General features: G+C 42.2%; 1 protein-coding gene and 1 long non-coding RNA gene across 3 annotated transcripts in view; one reads left to right on the forward strand and one right to left on the reverse strand.

Annotated features, from left to right (window-relative positions):
* Window positions 1-19,055, forward strand: part of LOC121885205 (netrin-G2) — a 69,337-nt gene that overhangs the window by 14,928 nt on the left and 35,354 nt on the right. The window lies entirely within an intron of this gene.
* LOC121885207 overlaps window positions 2,477-19,055 on the reverse strand; it is a 56,946-nt gene continuing 40,367 nt past the window's right edge. For both annotated transcript variants that reach the window (XR_006092498.1, XR_006092497.1), the window contains one exon: window positions 2,477-2,718. This is a non-coding gene — a long non-coding RNA (uncharacterized LOC121885207). The remainder of the gene's footprint in view (window positions 2,719-19,055) is intronic.

Here is a 19,055-nt window from a genome sequence, read left to right on the forward strand (position 1 = left end):
TGACAATCATGCACACAGACACTCTGATCCGAGGGCGTTCACGATGACCCTGTTTCTCTTAGCATAGATCCTGGTCTGCCTGTCACTGGCCTGTGATGACCATGATTAATGACAGAAACATACGGCCTCGGTGGTCTAACGTAAACCGCCATCCACATCCTGCCAGGGGAGCCGGGAACCCTTACATGGCAACTTTGTGACAGTGAAGGATGCTCGGGCCGTCACGCGCCTGCTTAGCATCAACAAGCCATCTCTCCTACCTTTCAGAATTATTATTCCAATCAATACGGCAGGCTGACATTTGAATGGTATTTAACATCCTTGTTGGGATGGCCTGGAATGGGAGGAAGGAGGCGTGAATTAGTGCTTGTGTGTGTGTGTGTGTGTGTGTAGATAAGAGTGTGGGGGGGTGAGGAGAAGGGGAAAGTGAAAATGAGCGACTGTTTGAGGGGGGGGGAACGTTGGCCGATGCAGGCGTCTTGTGTTTGTGTGTGTGCAGTTGAGGTATTGGGGGGGTGGGGGGTGTTTGATGAAGTCCTGAGTGGATGCTGACACAGCACACACACATGCACACACACACACACACACACACACAAAGAAACAGCCCTCTGGCACTGTGGAAAGGGCCTGCAGGTATTGATCACAGCCACTTTTCAGGCTCAGCACAGAATCAGAGAGAGAGAGAGGGAGAGATCAGCCCAATACCCTGGGGGGAGAAAACAGTCCATCACTAAGCCAGAACCCTCCACCAAACCCAGCAAATTTAATAATCAGCCATCTCTGTTTTGAAATATTTGTGCTTATTTCTTTATTTAGTAGTCCACAAGCGCACCACATCTAAGAATTTATCATCCGACTCGAAATCCCTGCTGTGCCGCTTTGCTTGAAACACCCTCTACACTGTAAGCTCTCAACAAAAAAAAAAAATTTCTCTTCATATTTATACTGCCAGAAAACTTTCTTAATTTCTCTCCTCATCCAGGGAGCAGGGCTGGTGGCATCTGGCGATAGTGTCAGTATGTGCTGGATCTGGTGACAGAGGACCCAAATATAGCCCTGTGGAGATGACTGAGGCCAGTCCGTCTTCCGCCCCCCCCCTCCACCCGGCCACCCACACCTCCCGTAACATAATCACTAATCAATAAGTTATTCTGGGCAGCCAGCAGGAGTATTAGGTGATGGTGGTAGGGGGTCCTCAACAGTACAGTACAATCAGAAGTGTCTGATGCTTATGGCTGGGAAATTGATTTTGGGGAGCGAGACGATTAGTCAATGTTCCCTGGACAAAAGGCTAAGCTATTTCATCTCATCTCATCTGGCCTTAGTAACATATTGGGGTTTCCAATGCTTAAAATTTGAATAATGAATATTCCACTCCGCTGGTGCTCCGGCGGGGACGGCGCAGCGAAATGGGTTTTATATGATCAAGACCGAGTGGCAGTGTACCGCAGGTCGCCACGGTAATGAGATATGCTAGTGTTATCGATGGAGAGAGGGTTGTAGTCACATCCTGGCTGTATTGTATGTCCCCGGGCTTCTGGCTGTGTCTCTCTGGCTGATCCCCGTTAAAAGTGATTATTATTAGTTGACTGTTCTTAATGATCTGAGTTGATCCGGACGGAAAGAGCAAAACAAGCTCCCCCCCCCCCATCAACCGGTGTAAGATGTTACCTCTGTGGGACGTGTCTATTTTATCTGACGCTGCATTGTCAGAGTGACTGGCCGGGCTCTAAAGAGCTGGCGCAGGTATACGGGAAGCCAGGTACTCAGGGCTAAATAGTGCTGCTTTATCAATAAATACGTAACCCGATAGGCCATTAAGTGCAAACGCAGGCAAGCCAGGTTTTGATGGGAGGGAGGTTGTAAATTTAGATTTGTGGACGCGATGAAAACACCCAGCAAACTGGATCTCAAGCATGAGAGGGCATTTAGGGTAGAGGGCAGCCAGAGGTGGAGCAAGGATTTTGAAGCGGGCAGAGAGCAGAGAAGGTCATACAGAGTCAAATTGGATAGAGTCGATAGAGTATTATCATATGATTCAGCATCAGTCACTCTGTGTTGCAAAGTTCTCCCAAGGTTAACTGTAATGAGCTACAGAAACGACTACAATATAAATTTTAAGCTAAGGTGTTTTGAGTTTTGAGAGTCTCAGGCTTTATGCTCATTTTACAGACTACATTCCACCTTTAGATGTGACCATTTCCATATCACTGATGGGCCAAGCGAAAGCCATCTCCAACCATCAAAGATAGAGTGGCGACGCTTCAACTCTATCATCATTTACATCAGTGAAATCACATTCGCCAGGAAGCTTCACTCAGAAGCAGAGCTCTCAAATTCTCCCTCATTCATTGGACCTCCATCTCTCCATCCCTGTTCCCTCTGTCCCATCTGTCAGCCATCCCTGCTGGACTGTGGCGTGGACTATGGAGGGTTGTGGCTGGTCTGTAGTCTGCATTATGGATTAGACACAGGGTCATGGATTGGGCCTTTTTTAATGAAATAAGCAGCAGGTCATACAGTGGGTCTTTATAATGGAATAAAGGAAAGGCTGTAAGCTCAGGAAGAGCCAACTAAGTGGATTAGGGCCAAGACGGAGGGAAGGAGATGGAGGAGGATGAGGAGGAAGACGAAGTCTGCCATCGCTTCTCTCCCCTGGTGGTAATCGCTGCAGCATCAGGTCCTTTACTCCCTGACTTCTCAATTTGATTGGATTGGCTGATGGAGGAAGAATGACATTTAAGAAGAGCCAAGTTAGCAGTGTGACTGTCTGTTCCTCTCCTTGGTCAGTCAGCGGAGCGAGAGTAAAGAAAAAAAAACCCCAGAAATTCTTTAATTGAGTAAAGTTCAGCACATGTACAACAATACAGCACTGTTGTAGGTGAAGTCACCACCACTAATCATTTTTCCATTCGCAAAAACATGATAATATGCACCAAGTCAAACAAAACTGACTGACTAATAAACTCTGCAAACAGCATTTATATGTTAATTTTATCCAATATTATTGAAAAGTAACATTATTTGACATTTGAGGCATTATTTCATAATATAATTGTATTAGATCAAGTATTGATTTTCTCAAAAACGTGTTTGTCCTTAATTGGCTTCTGCAAACTACTGAACCAGTGGTGACAGAGGAATAATCAAACTGTTTTCCAAACTGTGAAAACAAAATCTAAACTGCAAACCAGGGCAACATCAAAAATGTATGGCTAGTATTGATTTATTTCCAAGCAATCTTTGGAGGGAATTTATTTGATAATAATTACACAGTTTTCCTAATTGCCATATTTCTCGAGGTATAAGAAATCATAAAATGGGATTTCTATCATGTATAATCTTGACCATAAATAGTAACAAGACTAAGAGTCTACAGTCAGAGTCCTTTACTTCGGCACAGTGGTGCTTTGAGCTAAATGCTCACAATGACAATGCTCACATCTTACCGTTTAGCACGTATAATGTTTACCATGATTACCATCTTAGTTTAGAGCGCTAGCATGCTAACATTCGATTGAAATCAGACTGAAATTTTGACTAGATGATGGCGTTAGATGAGAAGTTAACAAAAAGTCAACAAAACTTATTACAATTTATCCTGAAGAGGACATGACTGTAATACATTTCATGACAATCCGTCCGATAGTTGTTGAAGCATGTCACTCAAAACCACAAATGTCAACCTCAAGGTGGCGCTAGAGGAAAAGTAAGGGGATCACAAAAGTCATTAGGACTCAACATCGCCATCCTTACAGCCACTAGCGAAGCTGAAACTGTGGAAAGAGTATTAATAATATTAATATCACCACTACGACCTTTACTACCAGCAGTATAAAACATTAAAGCATTTTGTTCTGTGGGCTTTAACCCCTAATTGTGTCTGATAGAGCCTTTAGACATGACTGGATCTATCTCCTGCCAACAACTAATCATTTTCCAGTAGTGAAAATTAGTTAAGAGAGTTTAGTTAGAATTTAGTGGTATCTAGTGGAGCGGACTTGGCAGAAATGGAATATAAAATTGTTTTAATTAGTGTATAATCACCTGAAAACAAGAATTGTTGTGTTTTTGTTGCCATAGAATGAACCCTTTATATCTACATAGGGAGCCCGCCATGTTGCAACGCCATGTTTCTACAGTAGCCCAGAACAGACAAACCAAACACTGGCTCTAGAGACGGCCTTTCACATTTTTCGCGTGGTTCGCAGAAGGAGGGGGGGTGTATTTAGTTTGATGCAACCTTCAACCTCACCGCTAGATGTCACTAAATCCTACACACATGTCCTTTAAGAGTCATCCTGCCAGAAAACAAACCATATGAATGCTAATAATATTCAGAGTTTTTCCTTCATGGTCATGTTGTTTCATGCCTGCTTGACTCATTTATCCAATGTGTGTCTGTGTTTCTCTCAGTGCCATCCTGGCCCCCCTGCTGACAGAGCTAATGTGCTGAGAGGTTTAAGCCTTCCATCTCCTTGCAGACTGGAACAGGCTGGCATTGAAAACTTTCCTAGTCTTCATTAGCATGTTACAGAAAGATCAGTCAAAGCAGTTTTTATGTTTCTGCAGGTGTTCTTGTTTGTCTGTGGTTATATCAGTGACAGCCGGTGCAACAGAAGTCCTTTGTAATTCTCAATCAAATGGCAATATTTCCGCTTCGCAAAATATGCTACCGTAGTCATGATAAATTACTATTTCAAATGAGATGTGTTTCTGTAATTATCACAAAAAAACTTTTCAAAAGCTTACTTGTGAAAGATTTTGTAAGAGCAGAAGTATGCAAAGATTCAAGAAAATACACTCCTTAGGCTAGGTGTGAGTCTGGAATCGTTGTGTTAAGCCCGTGTTGCACATGGAAATGTAATTTTTTGAGAATTTTTATTTATGCAATCATGTTCAATATGCATCTATCAACCACTTTTCTCTCTCACTCGTGTGTGCTTCACTATCCAGAAATCAAATCTTAATGAAATTCTGACAATTTTACAATCTGATTTTGAGACTATGACATTAAAGTGACTAAATTACAGCACAGTCTGTTATGGATGAACAGATCACAAGATGCCATTGAAAGACAAACTGTAACTTGGTCTTGGTCCACATCTGGATCAGGTTTATGACGATGAACTAAAACTTAAACCCAAACCTACTGGGCATTCATCACAGCAGAATAAGGTAAAGTAAGTAAAACTGTTTGCCTCTTAAACTAAATAAAAACATGACAAACTCTTGTATCTAACACTCAACCAACAGCTGAAAGTGTTGTTCCCAAAATGGGGATATTGATTAGGTAATTAACAGGATAGGAAAGTAGAAAAAACACATATTTGAGCAGTGCTTTTTTTGGTTTTCTTTTGTGGGAATTCCTTGGTAAATTGACCTTTTCAGACCTTTAAACACTATTCAAATACAACAATCTGCAAATGAAGAATTGGTTGAACACCGAGCGACAAAGGGTCTCAAGTAGAAAATAGATTTGTTTTAAGTGGTAAAATCCAAAAAGGTTGGAAACCACTGCTCTAAAACATATTACTTTAGCTGGTAAATAATAATTCATGCAGAATAAACAATACTATTTAAATTATAAGTGCAACTAACTCATTTAAAACTTCAGGAAGACTAATCTGTACTGTTTTAGTCACGCTGCCTGCAGACAGATATACTAATTAGACCCTTAATGGCGTACAGTGGCTACACCCGACTGTTACAAAGGTTTATTGTGCTAGTAGAGGAATGATTGAGCACGACAGGGCAGATTCAGAGGAATCGATGTGGCCTCGAGGCTTGTCCGTCTTCTCCACTGGAGAATAAGGAAGAACAGATGCTTCTCCTCTGCTCCCTTTTTTCGGAGCCTCCGGTCTTTTTTTTTTTGTGTGTCTTGATTATCCACGTACTGTAGGGTGACTTTGACTTTGGCGAACTGTCACCACTATTTTTGAATTACACCAAAGTTTTCTTGTGTGTCCTTTACGGAGTGAAGGTGAGAGGATGGGAGGTATAAGCCTGGATCAAGGGGAGAGGGAGAGAAAGAAAAGAGGGAGGCAGATGATGGATTAACTTCTAGTTTCATGGGACTAGCTGGGGTGTGTGATTTTGTGATGAATGATGTGAGGTGTGATGCTCTGTAAATATTATTCTCCAGTTCACACGGCGACCACAGAGCAGTCTCCCCACGTATTCTCCATATTTTCCGCCCTCAGTCGAAAAAAACCTTCCCCATCTATTCTGTTTCATGAGAAAAAAACGCTTTGCACTTGAATACTTGCCACCTTTTCCCCCTCATGAATGAAAGATACCGATCCTTGCTTGATGTGTGATGAGGAGAACATCCAAGTGGTGGCTCATGTGTTCTCGCTGAAGACAGACAAGAAAAAAACCTTCACGCGTGGATCCTCCCACCCCGGCTCAGACTCCTCCCATCTGAGTTATCTCCCTCTGAGGCAGCAGCCGCAGCTCAGAAACAGATCACTTTTTAAATCATTCATGAGCACTCCCCAGAAAAGAAAGGCATGCAGAAAGCTGAGGGACCGCAATGAGGAAAGTGTCATTGTTCCTCTCATATGTGATGATTTATGACACAATGGTTGTAACTGATTTGATAATCGCAGTTTATTTCCCCTCAGAAGGGAAGAAAGTTAAAGTCAGCGATTTCGCCTTTTTTTTCCCTTTCATTCCCCATCTTTTGTTTCACTGATCTTTTTTTTTCTCCTCCCCACCCTCTTCAATAGATTTTTCTTTTCTTCCTCCACCTCCCCCCGCCCCCCCTTATTGTTACTCATCCCATAAATATCCTTTTAAATTCACAAATGCAATAAAGAATTCTCCCCACTAGCGCCTGCACTGTGCCTTACCCAGCATCTGGCAAAAGGGGAATCTCTTGATACCGCAAGCGTGCTTTAAAGCTGAAAAGCATGCTGGGAATTGTAAGTGGGAGAACATGAGGTAGAGGGAGGGTGTCCTTGGAAAGATGGTTTGTTCTCAGTCAGCCACATTAATTAGCATAGCATTATTACAGGCATGGTGTGTTCAAAACCACAGCAGTGCCTTTACTGCGTGACTGTCGCTGTCATTACTAGCATGTAGACTGGAACGGATAAACAACTCATCAATCGGAGTCTGAATGTGAGACAGAAAATAAGCCCATGTGTGTTTTTATTTCAATGAGAAAAACATCAGATAAGTCAGTTTTTGATGTCAGTGTTGTCCCATCAAAGGCCATGGAGGGTCTGCAAGTTTTCAGTCCAACTAAACAGGACAGCAGGTGATATAATGCTGAACTTATTAAGAACAAATTAGGAAGTAATTGCTGATTAAAGAATAAGTAAAAGGTAGTCCACAAATTACTCTCAAAAACAAAGGACTATATGATAAGTGATTGTAAGTGACTTGAGAACAGACTGCAATATGCTATGTTAATGAACCAGTATCTAATGATTAGTGTCTATGAATGGACTCATTAACCGCTGGAAAAGCTATTGCTGCTATACATGTCAATCAGGCATGAAGCAGCGTTAGCATTAATTTGTGCCGAGGCGACCTGATGACCCCGGTCAGGTCTCCACCAACTCTCGAGGGAAATATGAGCCTGTTAAGAGACTAAATGCTCCACTGTGTTCATCAGTTATAGTCACTAACTTTGTCTGTCTGTTGTTTGGTGCTGGATAGGTGTACAGTGGGCTTTAAGTGGTGTGCTGCTGCTGCTGCTGCTGCTGCTGCTGAGAGTTTTAAAAGTGAACCAAAGCTAAAGTCCAAATAAAATGCTTTGTAGAGTTAAGCACAAGCAGCAACTACCACGGCTTGAGACTAAAGCCAATGTGAAAGTATCTCAAAGTTCAATGCCACCGACAGCTGCTAGATGCTCGCTCCAATTGACTCCCGTTCAAAAAGCATCAACTTCTCTCTAGAAATACTATGTCTGTCATTTTTTTCAACAAGTCATAATGGTCTTGTTCACTAAATTTAGGTTCTCTAATCTCTAAAGTGTGCTGGTGGTCATTTTGAAAATTATTGCTCCATTAATAAGATTTAAGACTTATAGTAGGCTTTAATGTCTGCCGTGTGGACGTTGATTGACAGCTGGAACTGACAGTTTGCTGCTCTGCACTGTACCTGCCATGTTAGCACAATTAAAGTAATTAAAGTAACCCTCGTTAGTCTGAGTGCACACCGCTAAGTGTTCCCAGTAAGCTAGCGTCCACTTCGGTCCGAAGTAGCAGGGCGTGTTTCCAGAGCATGAAAGGTAAAACCCTGAACTCCTTATTTGGAAGGTCCTGGCTCCAAACGGAAAAGATGGCACCGACCATAGGAAAGTGCAGAGTCGGGTGATAAATCTTGATGGGTTCATCACGACGAGAGACCTCTTTCTCATTAAATATTGATTAGTGCAGCTTCAATGAGTTGTTTCTGCTTAACTTTGCATTAGCTCCTAAATGACACATATCAAATAAATAACTTGCTCCTCATTGTGTACATATTAGTTACTATTTTAGAGGCTCCTCAAGTGAATTAGTTTAACATACTGATTAGAAATGCATCATTAACCCATGATTACTTTAGCATAGCTACCTAGCATTTTTTAACTATTTAAAAACCTTTTAAAAATGTAGGAAATCTCTATTAAAAATAGTTATATGATATATTATAATGGTTAATTAATTAACATGTTACAGTCTTCAGGTGAATGAAAACTTTAGGGTGCCGTAACCCAAAAGCATTTTAAGACTAAGGTGATGTCCTGCTCTACAGTAAGTCTAAGGGCTAATATCATCTTAGTCTTAACAAATAAGTGTGATACCCATTTTTTTTTGTTTTGAGAAAAAAAAAATCAACCTTGAATTGATCCTCATAACAAGTATTGTCTATGTATCCAGAACCTTATATAGCTTATTCCTCTGTGCCATAGACTTCCACTGTCAAAAACTATTAAAAACACATCCATGAGCTGCACAGTTGGGTAACATGTTTCTTCATTATGATGAATATGTTTGTGTAGTTTATTGTGAATCGATCCCACATACACCATCCTGTTGCTGTGAATACGCGATAGCACACTAAATCCGCAGCTGAAAATAGTCCCTATCGAATGCACTATTAATGCAAGTGCCCAGCTGTTTTTCTAAATTTAATTAGCCTTTTTGTTAAAAGTATATATTTGTGATCCATTTAGGAGAGAATGGACTCAGGGCCGAGGGCCACAGACTGGATAATACTGAAATAAGGACTCACATCGCTGGTTCTGGTCTTTTCATGAGACATGTTTATAATGACAAAAATATATAATATCAAGGATGCTCTCAGAAAATAGGGCCTTGCTCTTGGCCCTAAATAGCACGCTTGAAGACCCGTGTCTTATTATCCATCAATTCATTTGCTGGCCACTAAGCACGTTCACATTTTATTAACAAAAAACAAAAAAAACTCAATAACTAGAGCTTCATATGAAATCTGCACAAACCAGAGGTCATTTCATTAATTCCATATAGTGCTGGGTATTTGCTACACAAGAGTATAATTATGTCTCCAGTTCAGATATGAATCTAATTTCTGAGACATTTCACCACAAGTAATTCATTTATTTAGAGATTATTAAGCAAAATATCATAAGTACTGAATAAGCGAAGCAGTTTCTGCTCCAGCTCAGAGCACTGGTAAACAATGTCCTTTCAGTTTTGTTTTTTTTTAACAAAGACCCTCAAGTTTTAGTCCTTGTACTAATTGTCTTGCTAACTGCACTGGTGTGTTTTGAAGCTCCCCCCCCCGCCACCCCCCACATCTCCTCCTCTGTTCCTCTCTCCTCACCTCGTCTCCTCTCCTCCTCTGGCCCGCGGCTCGGGTAGCTCTCTTCATGCTATGACTAATGATGTTCTTTCAGTCTCAAGGTTTTAGCAGGATAATTATATTAACCCCTGTCCTCTGGCTGATCCCAGCTCAGCTCCTCTTCCCCAGGCATCCTCCCCTCCACAGTCTCACTGGAATTAGACTCTAATACACACACACACACACACACATGCACACGCACGGGTATATGGGAAGGAATATTACAGTTGTACACGAATGTGTGTTTTTCATTAGCATGTGGATATGTCTGTAGGTGTGTTTTTGTAAGTTCTGGTGACTTTTAGGACACTTTTCTGAATAATTTACATGTGAGGACGCGCGGCTCAGAAAACGAGAGCAAGTATGTGAAGTAATTGTGTTTGTGTGGGAAAAATTAGGTGCACGGGTGAAGGCCCGCGGGTGCGAGTTTCCAAGTGTGTTGGTGTGCTAATTTATAATAATGTGCCTTCACACATTTAGAAGTTCAAAAGCGTGTCTCTAAAAGTTCGTGCGGCGGGCATATTGTCTCAGGCCCAGATATCAGTAGAGTATTCTGTTCTTCACTCTGATACAAACACACAAACACTCTGTATCGCTCATGGGGGTCCTAAGACTCTGTAGGGGATTGCAAAACAGGAAGAACCTCCCACCAAACCCCCATGTCGTCCCAGAGTTTCTGTCTCTTCATCACTTTTTCATTCCTCCCATCTCCCTTTACTTCTTCTTTGTCTTTCAGCGCACTTCATATCTTAAATAAAGAGGAGGATGTATAATAACTCCCCCTCTCAAACTCATGCCCAATTTCCTCTCTCCCCAGGTGTTACTCTCTGCTGTATTGTTCATTCAGCAACAGTAAGGACTCTGCAGGGAGGTTACGCTCTAATATACGGCACGTTTACGCTCAGGATGATCAGGGCTGGATGGAGCCAGGCTGGAATCTGACACAGTTAGTGGCAGAAGCCTTAAGATGCAGAGACATGGCCGCTTCAGTAAGGAGGACAGTGTCAGCCCCGTTCTGCATCATTCATGCTGCATCATGCTGCATGAATATTACAATGCTGGCATGCAGAGTCTTAAATTACCACCTGCCAAGTGCCAAATGCCAGTAAAATATGTCTTGTGTGGACGAATTAATAAGGGTCACCCATCACAGTGGTCAGTGACTTTTGAGGGTGCATCTATTCATGGGTGATAACATTCAGCATATGCTATTTATGCTACAATAACCCATGTAAAGACAAGCAGAGAAAACAATTAAAAGTGCTGATGAGAGGATTTCACAGAGTATCTCATTTACATCTGCTTAGACATATACTGTACGTCCTTACTGGCATTTTATATAAAATTGTGTTTACGAGTCTTGTTTTGGGGCAAAGAAAAAACAATCAGCTACACCAGGATGTGATTTTATATTATATGCATTTACTTTTTTTGATCAAACAGCAAAATCTGTGGGTATCCAAAGTTGCCAAGCAATAAAAGGAACAAAGTCCCAAACAGGGACAAAAAATGAGTTTGGATAAAAAACAATTTACATGCAAATAGATTACATTAAGTTATATTTCCTGCATTTATCTGCTTTGTTTGTGAAAGAAATTTGAACAGCTTTGACCAACTAAACTGTTTCTATATTAACGTTTCGTGTGATTATCAATAGACATTTGAGTGAGCGGCTCTGTTTATTAAGTTTTAAACAAAGAAAATGAATCTATATCGACAATGAATCAAAACGGACCTGAACTCAATAACATTTGAATGAGTTGGAGTTTAGACCAAAAACAACCCCAAGTTTTTTTTTTTTAAAAATGCAAGGGACTGAGTTGGTATGGTCGTGTTGTTCCAGGTACCAGTTAGACGGTGAAATACTATCCAGGAAGTCAAGTTTGAGCGATAGATCCATGAGTCTGAAGGCTCAGCAGATGCAGAAACACATCACAACAGTTTATAATACTACAAACAAATACTTAACAACTCTGGAGAGCGATCACAGTGATAATCATTTTCACTTTCGTTATGATATTTGGCAGGCAAACCTCTAGTCTACATTCAAATCTACCAGGAATGTGCATGTGTTTGATTCGCCCCTGCAGGACCTTGCCGGATAACATCACGTTGCATTGCGGCAAAAGTCAGAAAGCTACGTTAAACATTTTTTGCCGGATGACCCTGCAGTGTTTTTTGCCAGAGACCTCTGCGATGCCCCCCCCCCCCCCCCCGCTACATCAACAGGGCTGCATTTTCTTTCACGCATCGCTAAAGTCAGTCTGAAAGCCGCCTTACGCAATCTTATCTTATATGCAGTATTATATATCGTGTCCTCATACACCAAGTATCACTGAAAACAGCCTGGATGACAAAATCCTATGAAAGCTGCATATTAATTACCCCTGCAGTTTGAAAGGCCAGCAAAAATCACACAGCTGGCATGTAACGCACACCTGAACTGTTCCAATATTTAGCTCTCTCTCTCTCTCTCTCTCAAACACACCGAGTTCCTCTGAGGTCTGGACTGGAGAACAGAATGTCTCCAGGCTCCATTATTTAGTTATTTGGGCCTGTACATACACTACATACTTCAGAGAGCAGGTAGCTCAAAGTGGGCCTGACTGTGCCTGCTGCTCTGCTACATGGCCTGACCCGACCAATCAGAGAGCTGCTCTCAGGTCTGAAACCCAGCTTTGCAGGCACGCAATAGCCATTTACTGTATGCCGTGTAAATAATTTACCGGTACGCTTAGTCTCACACAATCTCTCCCTTTCTCTCTCTCTCTCTCTCCATGCATTCCTCTATCTAATGCATAATCACAAACCAAAACACACTTTTTAACTCAGTGCAAACTGTGCTAATATAATGAATCATCCCACTTACACACCAGGGAGGTCACACATCCCCTTGCACTGCATAATACACACATACACACACACACACTACAAACACACACAGGGTGTGGATTGCAAAGACAATCAAGGTCATTCCTGCGCTCTGAATAATTTAGGATGTCTTTTTGCTGGACATTTCACTCTCCTTTTTATTGAGGCCAAAAACATTCAGTGACCTCTCAACGCTGAGCATATTTAGCGAGTGCATGCATGCGTGTGTGTGTGTGTGTGTACGTGTGTGTGTGTTGTGAGAGAATGGGAGACCCCAAACACACAGTCCCTTAGGCCTGTCCCTTAGATGCTCCAGTAAAAAGTGTTTTCTCTCTTAGATGGCTTTTGGGAAATGCCCCCAAAACAGAAACTAGAAAGAAAACTAACGAGAGATAAAAAAAAAATTAAAAACAATTAAGGCAGGAAATGTATCTGAAACATTTGGGGTCTTTTGCTGTCAACAACTTTCATTAGTTAATGATAGATAATGAGCTTGGGTAGAATATTTGTTTAAAATGTCATCAGTTCTGTTATTAACGTGGAGGAGTGAGTGAGTGAGGTACAAAGAACTACTGTGGTTATGATAAAAGGCGAGGTGTAATCCTACTCACCACATGATTGCAGGGGAGGTCAGTTATAGATTACCTGTTTAGTCTGGAGGGAGAGAGGAGGAGGGAGGAAGAGCGCACATGTGAGAGAAAGGATAGTGGAGAAAAAAAAAAAAAAAAAGGTGAAGTGGGGTGGAGAGGAGAGCGTACGTCTGAAGAGACTCATGCTGCTCCTCCGCTCCGGGAGGCTCCGCTCGAGGAAAATCGATCCGCTCCCTTCAGAGAAAGAAATTTATGAAGCTGGAACATAAACGCAGTCATGTCCAATTAGCTGCTGTGAATTTACGAGGCGAGGCCGGGGGAGGAAGTGGGAGGGGATGCGGTGATAAAGACTTCAGCAGAAGCCAATAAGGCGTGCTGCTGATCAATGATCCCGGCTTCACGCAACTCCCACTCCCCGCTTGGTCGCTACCCGCTGCACTTGGGATACAATGTGTTGGAGGGCTCGGCTTTTCTGCAGGCCGCCCCGTACCAATCAATTTTAATTTACGGTATTGACACACTTAATACATGTTTCAAGACATATACAAATACTCACCTTTAAATAATTATTTATGCCTGATATGGTTCTCACCGAAAAAGTTGGAAATTACTCTATGAATATGAATGAATCTCTGAATATACAAATAAAATTATTGTTCATTTCAAAAGATTAACTACAGATGTCTCCTACTTCACTGAAAAGTCTATTCTCAGTGTATATGCAGTGGAGATTAGTTGTCAACTATTAAATTAATCGCCAACTATGCTGATCATCAATTAATCCCTTGGAATCATTTATTAACAAAAAAAATGGCCAAATTATCTGATTGCAGCTTCGCAAATGTGAATATTTCCTGGTTTCTTTAGTCCTCTATGACAGTAAACTGAATATCCGACATTTGAGGACATCAACTGGAGCTCTGGGAAACAGTGACCGACATGTTTCCATTTTCTGACATTTTATGGCCGAAACCCAAACTGATTGATTAATTAATTAATCATTAGGCTTCAAGTTTCCACATTACCACTTGTGTAAATTACATACTGGGACCGTTGGCTTTGTGATGTCATGAATCTTGCTCGTATGTACACGTCTTGAACTCAGATTTAAAGTGAGCGCGGAGAAACTTTCCTCCTTCAGTAAATGAATGTGAAAACAGCTTTCTAGTGTCAAACTCTGCACATTCATCACTCTGGACAGTGAAGGTCGCACATCAAAGTGAAGAGACTATAAGCAAAACACATTTTTGAGTAGAGGGCGGCTTTAATCTTTGGATACAAAGGACCTAAGAATGAATAATTCCTCTGTCTGACAAAAATCTGATATTATACACATCGAAAAAGGGTGTAGAGCCGTTGTATCTGATTGTATTATTCCGGTTATTTTATTCATATGCATATGTACCTCCATGCCAGCCCTGGTTTGGGTGTTAAGACTGTCTCTCTCTGACAAAAACACTGACACTCATCGGCCATTAGGCTCTCACTCTACTATTACTCTAGCAAGTTGTGTAGCCGATTGTGTATGTGTGGTATCAAGGGAAGGAGTTGTTGCGAGTACCAAGTGGGCCTTCTCAGTGACGGCTGATCGAACACAAGAGTAGAAGAGGAGGGAGATCTCCTGCTGGGTCAGAGCCGCATCGATGCAGTCTGTCATCACAGGTTAGAGCACGTCAATGCGGACCCTCCCCCTGCTCCTCCTTCCAGTCTCACCACTGTAGTCGGAGAGGCGAGCAGACTGTCAGGGCTTTAACACAACTGCCCTGCTCCCTGCTGTACTGTCTACTCAGCCCCCCCCCCCCCTATTTTCCCCTCCACCCGCTCCTCTCAAACACATGTCCACAACCCAATTTACCCAATGCACTCTTCCGTGAGCACTGGTGCAACCGGCAGTAGCTAAAGAGCTTTAGGCGTACAGACAGACAGAAAGGGAAAGAATGAAAGAGAGATGGAGGATAATGTGGGAAATCACAGAGGAAGAGCGAAAGGAGAGACTGGCAGACTGGAACAGCTTGATGGAATTTGGTAGCAAAAGTAAAAAATACAGTGGGAGGAGAGTGCAAAACAGAAAATAAGAGAGAGGGAGTGATAGCTGTGTCCCCGGAGAGGAATAGCGGGATAGGCGTCGACTACAGTAAAGAGACAGATAAAGCCCCATTAACTGCTGCTTCCAGCTGCTTTCTCAGGCTTTGCCACCACATGACTCCCCCTTGATGTTTATCTTTCTTCTTATTTATTCCCCTAATTGCTGTGTCTCTGCTGTCTAAAACAGGCAGTCTTCGTATCATTAAATACACAGGGCCGACATGACTTCACAGAGACAGAGACTGCGAGGAGAACGGACAGAGAGAGAAACGCACGCAGCCAGACAAGCCTGGGCAGAGATACAAACAGATTGATACAATAATTGTCAACCTCGGAGATTAATAGAGCATTAGTTAGATGCACGAAAATATAGTGTAAGCATGTAGGTAAGACATGTACGATGTTGCATGATGTTGCATGTGCTGTTCTCTAAAAAAAAATATGTTTATATGCTACTAAATGGCTTATAAGATTGGGAGGAAATTGATGCCTGGATTTTATTCACAGGCATCACGTGAGTCAAGTGCACAAACTGCTTTGGTCTTGTACCACACAGAAGTTGCATCCCGGATGGATGTAGGACACACATAGTGCAGGATTTTGACACTGGAGACTGGGGCATGTGGTTTGATTTAGGCTACGAAGACACTGTTTAGGGAAATATTGGGGTTTTGGTTAAATACAGGAAATGCAAACACATCCTGTTTTGTGTCACTGTTCAGTATTGAACCATGATCTTTCCATAACCTTAACCAAGTGGTTCAAGTTAAAATTAAAAAATTAATCACGCTATTGTTGCCACAAGTGAATATTGTATTGCAAGAGCTGAAATTGTTGGACAAATAAACATGAAATACATTCAGTATGAACATTTGTAGAGATACCAGTGTTTCCCCTATATTCATTGATAATGACCGATGATGATGACGACATATTATCAGTGATAATGATCACTGATACTATTATGGCCAGTGTTTTTTTACACTCTAGAATTGCCTTTTGATTGACGATGGCATAGTCCGCTTTTCTCGCAAAGGGATTCCAGATGCATACCTACACACAAGGACCTCACAGGAAACTTGACGTAACTTCCGTTAAAAATAGACTAGGCACATCATTTTTAGCAGAGCAGATCAGAGAGCCGCTTCTGAAAAACGCCACAGCACAGCTGGTGGAATCACAAGCATTATCTAGAGTGGCTGTGATCAGCTCCGGCGGGCCGCGTCGCAGCCGGAACGCGACGCAGCCGTGCCAGGTGGAATCAAGCGCTCCGTTGTATTTTCAGCAAACAACTTCAAAGACATGTTTTGAGGACCTCAGAGACCTATATTAACTTGTTAAAAAGGAGGATGTCACCTTTAAAACAACGTGACATAATGAATCCTTTTCCTCCCACGGTTTGTTTGGCTGCGCTAGAAACTTAGCCGCTCAGTGATCAATACACGTGTCATCTTGTACAGAACTCTGGGACCTGTACAGTGTTATCAAAATGCATTTGCTGTTACCACTAGTTACCAGAGGTGTTGCCTAATCAACTAGACCTGAAACCACCAGCCCTCAGGATTATAACTTTAAGGAAACATAGCAGACTGACAAACAGAAGTATTGACCCATAATTACACCACCTAATTAAAACACCACATTGTGTGTTTGGTTTCTAGTAGATTGGAATACATTTGCATCCCTTTTCTTCCCCCTCCGGTTCCTTGACTCACTCTTTCTCTTGCCCTTCTTTGTCTTTTCCTCCTCTCACCTTCTCTCATTTCATCTCTCCTCTCTCTCTCTCTCTCTCTCTCTCTCTCTGAGTAAATAGACAGGGTTGTGATGGATCCAGCTGTCCCGTCTTAACTTCCTTCAGCTCAGAGCAGCTATTCCCACTTTGATGACTTTGCAGTGAAGGCAGACATCTTGCACATTAACATATGATTGTGCCCATGTATTATTTGTGTGTGGAGGGACTGAAGAGAGGGATCGGCAGAAATCCCAGTGCAAGCTGTCATCCGTAAGAGAGGGAGCAAAAGAGACACAGCGCTGGAAAAGTCGGATTGTCACATCATTCATGTGGAAGGAGTGCAAGGCTAGAAGTACTCTTGGTATTCCTGGGCTGTACTATGTGGCAGGAGTCAGAAAAGCAGGTCAAGGGGTTGGAGAGTCCACAAAGTTTCAACTCGCAACTCAAATGTTCGCTTAAATGATTAAATTAGCCGAAGTGTTTGTGAATATTAGGGAACCGGTGATATTTCATCGTAACACGGATCCAGATACGTCTATTCATGCAGGCTTTCACATAAGTGTATGTATTTGTCCAGATAATTGACAAGAGAGAGGCCATTTCCTCTAGTACGCAGCAGCCATTAGGCCCTCAAGGCCCGAACCGCACAGCAGTATACCTAGAAAATCCCTCTGTTCTTCAATATTGATTTTAAACTACAACTTCTAGATCCTGCACTCAGCGGCGCTTCCACTTTTAAAGATGAGACAGATGAGATTTATCACCGTAGATGCAGGAGATGAGAAGCGGTGATATGTTGGGGGCTGTCAGTCAACCAACGCAGGCATTAGTCACCGCGCCTCAGCTTCCCTGATCTGTTGTCTGTCATCGCCGTTCTCAGACAAATGCATCAGAATCACACCAGATAGAAACACAGGAACACACACACACATGCACACACCTGTCTCATTTCATACGCTCTCTTTCTCTCTCACGCGCGTACTATTTTCCCCCCATGAAAAAGAGATGTTCAATTTCCCTCTTCGCTAAGTGGACAGCTCGTGTCCTTCAGAAGGCATGCAGGAAACAAGGCCTTGTCGGTGGATGGATTCTCCCCGGCACGTCCTGTCAGCTCGTCCAGGTGATCAGAGAGAAGCGTGGGTAATTTATAGGACTGTGAGCAACAATGTGATATGAGACACGACTCACCGTGATCAACTGTCTCCATTTGTTGTTCCTGTGAGGCCTACTGTGTATTTCTAAGTTTCACTCATCGTTATTCTGTATGTAAAGTATACTTAATGTTGTGAAGCTGGTGTTGAGGTTGATAGGACCCCCCCCCTCCACTTCCCCCCCCTCAAAAGAAAACTGATGAGAAAGGATGGAAGGAAGATTGAAGTAGTCATCTTGCCAGAATACAGGGGCCATTCTTTGAATATTTGATGCAGACGGATAGCTGTTCACTCCAGTGGAACAAACTGGATTGGAGTCCGGTCGCTCATCTGGAAAAGGCTGTAATTTAAAGCCGTAGCTGCCGAGTGTCCTTAAGATCCTCATTTCCTTTCCAGCAGAACTCCAACCTCTGGATCAGCCCACCTGGGCCCTGCCCTCTGCTGAGGTCGTAACACATATGTTAATGCCCGCGCACACACAAACACACACAAACACACACACACTTGAAATTCACAAGCGGTAATTGAAAACAATAATTTTCTCCCAAATGGAAGTCTTGGAGAGAGAGTGAGTAAATAGGTTACCGACAATCTTAGACTCAAAGTATTTTGCACTCAGGTTTTTTTTAGTGTTTATTCTTTTTTTTCTTCCCCATTTACACCCTGCTGTATGTTTACACACACTCCAGAATGATTTACAAAGAGGAAAAGCAACAAGAAATATGTTCATGTCATTTATTTTCTGTATGAAAATAAAATTCCTCCTTAATCATGAAATTCAATCAGGAATTCTGAGACAGAAAAGTG

Source organism: Thunnus maccoyii, chromosome 19 (assembly GCF_910596095.1).
Source record: "Thunnus maccoyii chromosome 19, fThuMac1.1, whole genome shotgun sequence".
Classification (NCBI taxonomy): Eukaryota; Metazoa; Chordata; class Actinopteri; order Scombriformes; family Scombridae; genus Thunnus; species Thunnus maccoyii.